Raw genomic sequence first — 8,579 nt, 5'->3', positions numbered from 1 at the left:
CTTGGGAGTCTTAATTTGCCAGCACAGCAACTTCAAATCCCAAGATGTTTGAGGGAAAACAACAATGTGTTTGCATGCATATGTGTGTGTTTGTGCACTAATGCCTCGGAGACACGGCAGCTTACACACTCTTCTTTTTGCTGTGTATCTCAAGTGTGTGGCAAACACACTTAGACCGAGTTGAAAGTTTGCGCAAGTGCTTTTCTTTATTATGCAGGCAAACACATTTACTAAATCAAACTGAAATATATGCCAAGAATAACATTTAATATTGCACTTGTTTTTACACAAAAATAAATCAGCTGCACGTCGATGAGCTGAGAATAGAAATCTGTCCATCTTTTTTCCCCACTTTCCTTTTTTTCTTTTTCACTCCAGCATCCTAAACCTGTGGCTATGTGTCATATTTGTAAAGGACCACTGACTTTCTGCTCCCTCCAACCAAATTTCCCCCAACATAGGCTATCCCCTTCTCTTCTGCATGGGTCACAAACTGGGAGCATCCTTGGAGCGTGAAAATGTGGTCAGGAAATGGGGCACAAGCCCCGGATGAGCTGTGTGGTAGAGAAGTGAGAAAACAGGGTGATGATGGGTGGCAAGATTGCCCCTGGTGAGGTGTTTTGGCACAGTATACATAGCAGTCTATTCCTCCTGTATTAGTCATCATCTTCTATATTATCATCACTTTTCTTCTGTCCCAACAAAATGGGACCAAGCACACACAACTTGAGGAGCAGAGTTCACAGGTTTACTCACTGCACTTTAAAGTCACACCTGCCGGTGAATGGGTGCTGTAAAATCTTTTAACACACACACACGCACAGACACAATTTGGCTCTACTATCTAACTGAAAATCAGAGCCACTGATACAGGGACCACACGCCACACAATTCTCTGTCTACGTGGTCCCTGTATTATCTTATTAGTTTAACATTAAGCAAACTCTGGCAGCACACTAGAAAACCAACTATTAGTTCCTCTTTGCTTTATCATATTTCTGTTTACCCGCCTGTCTTCTGCTATCTTTAAGGGACCAGTTAAAGACGAGTCTTTCCTAAGTGAACAACGACAGTTTGCGCGCAACTTTCTGTGTGTTTAAATGTGTTTACTTAAATGAAGGTTGGCAGTAACAGAAGAGGTGGATGAAACCTGGGTAACTTAAATTTTATTTTAACCCATCTTTAAAAGACAGGATATTTTAAACTAATTCATGGCGCCCTGTTTAAAATGAAATTCATATCTACCTCTTTATTCCATACATCTTGAACACATCGGTTTACTGAGCACCAACAATACCTGAATGAATGGAATTTTGGAGGGACTGTTAATGGAGTAACTGGTCCCAGTGGGCAGCAGATGCAGGACAACCTGCCCACCGTGTAACAATAGCACCAAATACATGCTGTCCATCCATCTGTATTTGTCGAATACAGTAAAGAATCCCTGCAGGAAAACCAACTGCCATTCTTTTGTTGTCTATTGTGATGAAACTATCACAGGAATGGATTACTAGGAAGACAATCCAACTTAACTCTCTGATGTCAACCCATAAAGGACTTTGATTGATCAGGGAACAAATGAACCAGATTCTCTCTGCCTGGCTTCCTCTGCACAGACTAGCAACTGAAAGGCTAACTTAGTTAATTTTCACAGCCTGTGGCTTCGTTCCTGTCAAACTCTGATGGAGTTGCTTGCCTCGGTAGGTGGCTATCGTAATTGTTTGCATGGGGGGTGCAAACATGCTACTGCTGCTGGTGCAAGTTGCTGCTGTTCATGAGATAAGTGAATGTGGACCCCCCAGTAGAGGCGAAAGCATATCACACATTCTTGTGTCTACAAGGAGATTACTTATCTCGGCACTGATACTGGATGCCTAAGGGTCAAATAGACCTGTGTGTTTTAGTCCTGTTGTAGGACACCTCTCTAATTAAAGGACCTGATTCAGGGATTATATACACATATATAGATATATAAATCCAAAAAGATCTACTTTAGGAATCGGGGCCAGTGATGTATCTCGTGACTATTTGCTTGTTAAGGCTGACATCATTAACCGTTTTCAGGTCCCAATGCTCTTCTAGTTCCCAAAATCAAACAAACTCTGAGGCACCACTGAGAGTCCAAAGTCTTGCATCTCCAATAAAATCAGTGTGGCTGTTCCTGCAGCTGTTATAATTAAGTTTAACATCCCGTCATCCATGAAAAAGAGCGTTTACAAGGTTTAGCAGAGCTAGCAGGAAGTTAACAAGCTAGTTTTCTCCTAAAGATGATAGCTCTGACACTGGGAGGATTCATGAATTTGGACTAGCTGACATATAATGTCCATAAAGCTTAAAATTAGTTTTATTTAGCTGAATTTTTCATTATAAAGTAAATGTTAATTATGCAATACTGGCAATGTAGGTTGATAATGTATGCAGCTTAGAGGAGGGCTAGCGGTGGGTTTCGTCCTTTCTTGCCAGAGAGGACTGGAGTCATTGGTGTGTAGTTTAAAAAAAACACCTGCTGGGATGTTGACTTCAAATCTTTATCACCAATAACTAATCGCTGAGCTTCTCCCCCTGATAAATGGGCTCATGTTGGAATTTTCGCTCTCCAGCTAAAAGACATGCTGAACACAGGTGTGTCTGAGTATGGGTCAGATGGAAAGGGTATGTGAGGACCTGTGCATTCATTCACTTATGGAGGACATGGTTAATGCTTAAACGGAGGTGAATGCTGCCTTCGTGTTTGGCTACGAATCCTCTACACCCATGGAGGCCATGAACAACCAAAAGAACAGAAACAGTAAAGAGTGAGACTGAAGTTGTTATCTAACAGGCTGTGATTAATGGTGAAAAGGTCAGACTTGTTGCTACTCGCCTTAAAGATTAAAGATTAAAGTACATGCATGAAACTAATAGGCTGTTTATTCCTATTATATGGTGGATAAATAAGCTGAAAGGCTGTATTGAGTCATTTGTTTCTACTGTTTTTCTTTTTTGTAACTCTTCAAGAAATGACTCTGACATTCCTCCTTTGAGAGCAAAAAATAAAAAGAATAATCAAGTGAAGTTCAAAGCTGAAAGCAGCCTGGTGGTTTCTTTAAATCAATATCAATGATAGGGCTTTTCAGGTGCTCCGTGTGATGTGAGATTGCACCGTCTTATGCACTTCAAAGCGTTAGGATTACGCTCTTTGCTTCTGTTAATCCCTGGACTCAAATGACATGACCAGTCCTGTTTGCTCACAGTGATGACAAGAGCCAAAGAAAAACTGCTAAAGAAAATACAGAAGGGAGAAAGTAACAAGGATCTAAGTTCAAATATTGACTCTGATGTCTATCGTTGCATACATGTTTTTGCGTCACTTCTGTTGACACGATAACAAGAAACTAAATTAGGGTGAAAACGCTTAACCTTGAGACCATACATGCACAAACATGAAAAAGGCCAAATCAATGAGCGCTGTTTCAGCCCATACTCATGCATTAATAATCGATACAGTATCATAAGAAGAAACATCACCCAAAAGCTCTCCATAGACAATGGTGGCGGTAAGGGCAATAAACTGGACAGGTCTGAGGTCCGATAGCAGTTTGTCATTGGCAGTACAGTGCAGCTCAAGGTCCTGAAGATAACCTGGAAGGGTTGTGTTATTGTGTCTGTGTCATAGATGTGTGAACAATGACACTGTCCGTAGTGTGCTATAATGGTTCAAATAGAATGTGAACACACATGTGGGTGCATACACAGTGACCTACATTGTCCGATGGGGTAAATTTCCAAGTCCAATGTTTAAGTCCAGTGGTGGAATGTAACACATTAATGCTACTACTTTAAATTTTGAGTCTATTTTTATGGTACCTTACCCAGCGATATTTTGGGGGAAAATAAATGTGCTCTTGAACTTTTTTTTAAATGTTTATATGACATCTAGCTGTAGGGTGACCAGATCAATGCAGAGAAGTAGTCTGAAATTGTTATATCTTACTCAAAAATACAATAAATTGTGTGTGTTACTGCATTACTCTAATTTTCTCTGATGAGTACAGCATTACACAGGCTAACCTTCTTCTGACTATACATTCATATACACTGAGTAAAAGCCAGACTTTAGAAAAGGGCATGTCCTGCAAAACCAGTCAAAATGTGGGACATTTTCTCAACACGTGGGACAGGGGGACGAGGAAAAATGCAGTGCAGTAAAAAAGACACATCTGGTCATCCTATCTAGCTGTGCAGTGGTGGCTCCTGATGAAAAAGCTCCCATTGCCAGGTTTTTAATTTCTGTGCTGGTGAATAATTGTGGTCAGGGCTAGGCTCGGTGAAATATACTTTGCATTTCCTGTGATGGCTTTCAGATAAAAACCAAAAAAGCCTAAATTAAAAATAAGACACAGTTAATTCAGTAAAATTGTATAGTTAACTGTGCATACTTGGTTTCCTGTGGGAACATATTTAAAGTAATTTTCTTTAAATATGCAGTGAAAGCAAAGAAATTTTGAATCCACCATGACAGTAAGTCTGTACTTCTGTACAGAGGCACAAATATAAGCACAACACAGAAAAAGGATTTTATTTAATTTTGCATTAAATTTGGTAACAAAGCAGTTTTGTGTTGTTTTTATTGCCCGAGTTAGTAAAGCCAAACTATGAGCCTGCTGTGCTCTGGTGTCATAAGTCTCGTAGTTCCTTATCTGTATGCTAACGATATCTATTAGCCCGCCCTTCATTAATTTTATTACAGGCCTGTCGAAAATAAATCACTCTCGCTTATAGTTTGACTTATGGCTTTACAGTGTTTAAATGACATTTATCTTTAGCGTCCGTAAAGGATTTTTTTTATCTGAGCCAATGAAGCCTAATTACTCTTCCTGCCTACATGTGACAACCCCTGCCATGTTGACTGTTCCACAAAGTCTTTACTGGCTTATCTGAAAGCAACCCAATAAAGGGGAACTACAAATCAAACAAGTAGAGTTAAATGTATGAATTATGAGGCAAACCACCCACTGAGCAGGTGAGCATACACATGAACACACAAACACACATATCTAAAAATGGTCAGCAGATAGAGGCTGAACAATGGAAGCAGGGCCATTGCTCCACTGCCGGGATTCACAGATGGAACAGCAGACACATACTGATAGTCAATGACCTGTTAAAAAGAGAAAGCAGAAGACTGCCTACGAACAAGGCCACACAGGATCAGCCTCGTGTTGCTAATTTACCTGACCCTTGGTTAGCTTATGTTTGTTTGTTTGTTTGTTTGTGGGTGGTGATAGCTGTGAACTGACCCCACTCTCTGTCTCAAACACTGGGCATCCAAACTGGCATCGGTGAATACAGCCGAATGGGATTACACACTGACTTGTCCTCCACCTTTGTTTTTTTAGAGTTCTGGTCTGGACCTGGCTCCATGTCTCAGGTCTATAAAGCCACATTGATGAGACTGACTGGCCGTGGCCTCTTAGGGGGCAGTAATAATCTCTCTTTAGGAGGCTGAGAGGGTGAAGTGAGCCATAAGAACCCTCTCTGTCAGCTTTAACCGGCCAGCAAAAAGAAAAAGTCATAATTATAGTACTCTCTCTGGCTGGATTTAAATAAAGCTTTCTGGCTGGGGCCCTATAGAGACACACAGTCTCTGTTGCTCATACACACACACACACACACACACACACACACTTCAATAAAGAGGCACTAATCAATCAGGGGGTTCCCCTTCCACAGCTTCATTGGAGCCCCTGTCTGAAAGAAGGACTGACAGCCCTCAACCTCCCAGTATTGTCACAGGAAACTGATTAGGCTTCTGACTGGATACCTCATCCACCAGCTAGAAAAGCACGAAGGTTAAAGGGTCTCCATTTGAAATCGACGAGCACTGAAAAGTTGTAGACACCTGCTTTTTAAAGTGATGCTTGTCTCTGCTGTGCTATCCTCCGTTTTTTGTTATCTGCAATTTGAGGGCAGCACGGGGGAGAGGGACAGAGTTGTTTGAGGGAGTAAAAAAGGGGTGAGTGGGGTACTGTGTGTGCGTGTGTATGCATGTGTGTGTGGCTTAAGTTTTGAAGGGGGGAGCTTGGCTGTGGGCCCAAGATTGGAACAAAGAGGGGACACTCTTTACATGCATAGCCAGACAGAGTAAACTGGCCAGCAGCAGTGCCAGCAAGGCAAGGCATACAAGGCAGGAAAGAAGGAAGGAAAAAAACAGGGATATCAGGCAACCATCGCACTGCACCACCCTCAAAACTTTTCATCCTTCATGTTGGGATAAAAAAAATAAAAATGCATTGGTTGGCATGCTTGTTAGGCATTAAATAGCACAAGTTGCAAAGATTATTGTGTTTGCATTTAGTATGGAGCTGTGTGGCCACGGTCAAATGGAAACTATCCTTTTGCAAACACCCACAGGATGGACAAATACAGGCAACTGGTGCATCAGAGCAACAGATGGACAGGTGGACTTTAAAGAAAGGAGCAATTTGTTTCATAATTCCAGCTACATATGCATGATCAGAATGTGAAACTGTCAGAAAGTGGCCACAGCAACAGACTTGACATTTGAGCGATTCACCTGAAATCCCTTGAATTTTTTCAAGCATTACAGTTTTTATTCTCTTGTCGACTTCACGAGTGAAAAACAAAAGTGTATTCTGAGGTCTTAACACCACCCTGCCATCACCAGGTTCCTTTCAATACAGCCTCTGCCTGTGACTGGTAAATGCCACTTTCAGTTTTTCCCATTTCGTGCCTCTCTCCTATTCACGTCTCCCATTTCTTACCCTCAATGGGTGTGTTAAGTATTGTGCTTTCTGGGGAGGGGGGGTGAGTCAGTCAGGATCATCAAAAGCAGGCCAAGCCTTTGGCCAGATCAAAATAATTAACTGGAGAGGTCACAAGCTAATGAAATGAAATGGAAGGCTGAAAGGAAGCCCTAAATGGTGCACACTAATCCTCCCTCTACCTTGTCTTAGGGAGGAGGGTGCAGGACTCTAAGCCTGGGCATCTCTGCTGATAATAATGCACGGGGTGCAGGGGGACCTGAGACTATGGATTTGTATGTGAATGTGTGTGTGTGTGTGAGTGAACAAGAGAAGGAGAGAGTGACCAAGTGCTGCAAATATCTATATATCTCACCATATATTCACATTTCAAATGCATTTGTCACATTCTGACCTTTCTTTGGCTCTAATACAGCTTTTTATAATCTTTATAAAAAGCTGAAGTGACCAGGAAGCATAGCTGTCAAAAAATGTAGTTGAATAGGGTGCAGTATTTGATGCTGCCATAATATACAGTAATTTAAAAATGTAAATTAACTCCAATTAAGCATGGTGCCCTGTATCTTGCTGTAATTTTGAATACCTGCAAAGGTTCCAAAACAAGATCAATATATGAATAAGAAGTAAGTGAATAAAATGCATCATCAATACTGTGAAACCAGACGAATCAAACAAAACATCATTCATCCACCTGTGTGTAGTATCTTTTTTATCCTAATCCTGCAAGCACTTTCATGTTTCTATTGAATCTTTACACCGCAACCTTTCATAACTACAAGCGAGGGTACACTTTGCTTTGACGCCATAAAGAAGGCACATTTATTGTGTCATGCAGAGTTATTCACAAGCCATATAAAGGAAAATATCTAAGTGTCCTACTGTCTGTCTGAATCAAACAATAGAAGAATGAAGCGTGTGATCTAAAAAGCTGATGGCGAAACATGTCAGAAACCGATGAAGCCATGGTGTGTCACTGTGAACAAGTTCTCCAGGGGCAGGCTTGAACCTGCTGAAGACCCTGGGACATGTCTGCATGCATGTATCCAGTTTGTGCGTCTGTGTGTGTGTGTGTGTGTGTGTGTGTGTGTGTGTGTGTGTGTGTGTGTGTGTGTGTGTGTGTGTGTGAGAGAGAGAGAGAGAGAGCGGGGAGGGGCTAGAGCTTGTTTAAGTAGAGCGTGGAAAGGTGTTTTTTTAGAGTTAGATGTGCGACCTTTGAAAGACACACAATCATAAATATTTGCACACCGACCTAACACATACACAAATGTTAAAACATTACATATTGTTGAGTGATGGAATGCACCTGAACTCGGTAAACACACACACAAGCAAACCTTTCTTTTTTTGTTGATGACTTACCATGTTATCATCACAAAAGTGAGCACGGAACAAGTGTGGGTGCGGTACTAAGGAGCTCCCAGCAGCTCTCCAGGGGAGGAAATGCATTTTTAGTTAGGCTGAAATTAAACTGACAGCATGGAAGTATTTAATGAATATGACTTTTGGAGTGTTTTGTTTTTTGTTAATCAGAGAATTATCACTGCAACTTCTGAAACCAGTACATTTCAAGTGCCTACAGTGCAGTTCCACTGTTAGCCACTAGATGCTGCTTCAAAGAAAACTTGTTTATTTGTCTGTCCTGTGTATCACTGTTACTGCACTGCCTCTATAATAAGCCTCACTTTGACACGCTCTGTACTTCTGTGTGGTGCTCCCACATCAGCACTAAAAGTTCACTGATCTTACATTCTTCTAGTCATCACTAACTTTATTCTTGTGGCTTCAAAACAAGCTTCCTTGTTGCCTGTGGTTATA

This window comes from Maylandia zebra, linkage group LG7 (genome assembly GCF_041146795.1).
Source record: "Maylandia zebra isolate NMK-2024a linkage group LG7, Mzebra_GT3a, whole genome shotgun sequence".
Taxonomy (NCBI): domain Eukaryota; kingdom Metazoa; phylum Chordata; class Actinopteri; order Cichliformes; family Cichlidae; genus Maylandia; species Maylandia zebra.
The sequence above is the reverse complement of the archived record's forward strand: the minus strand, read 5'-3'. Positions refer to the sequence as shown.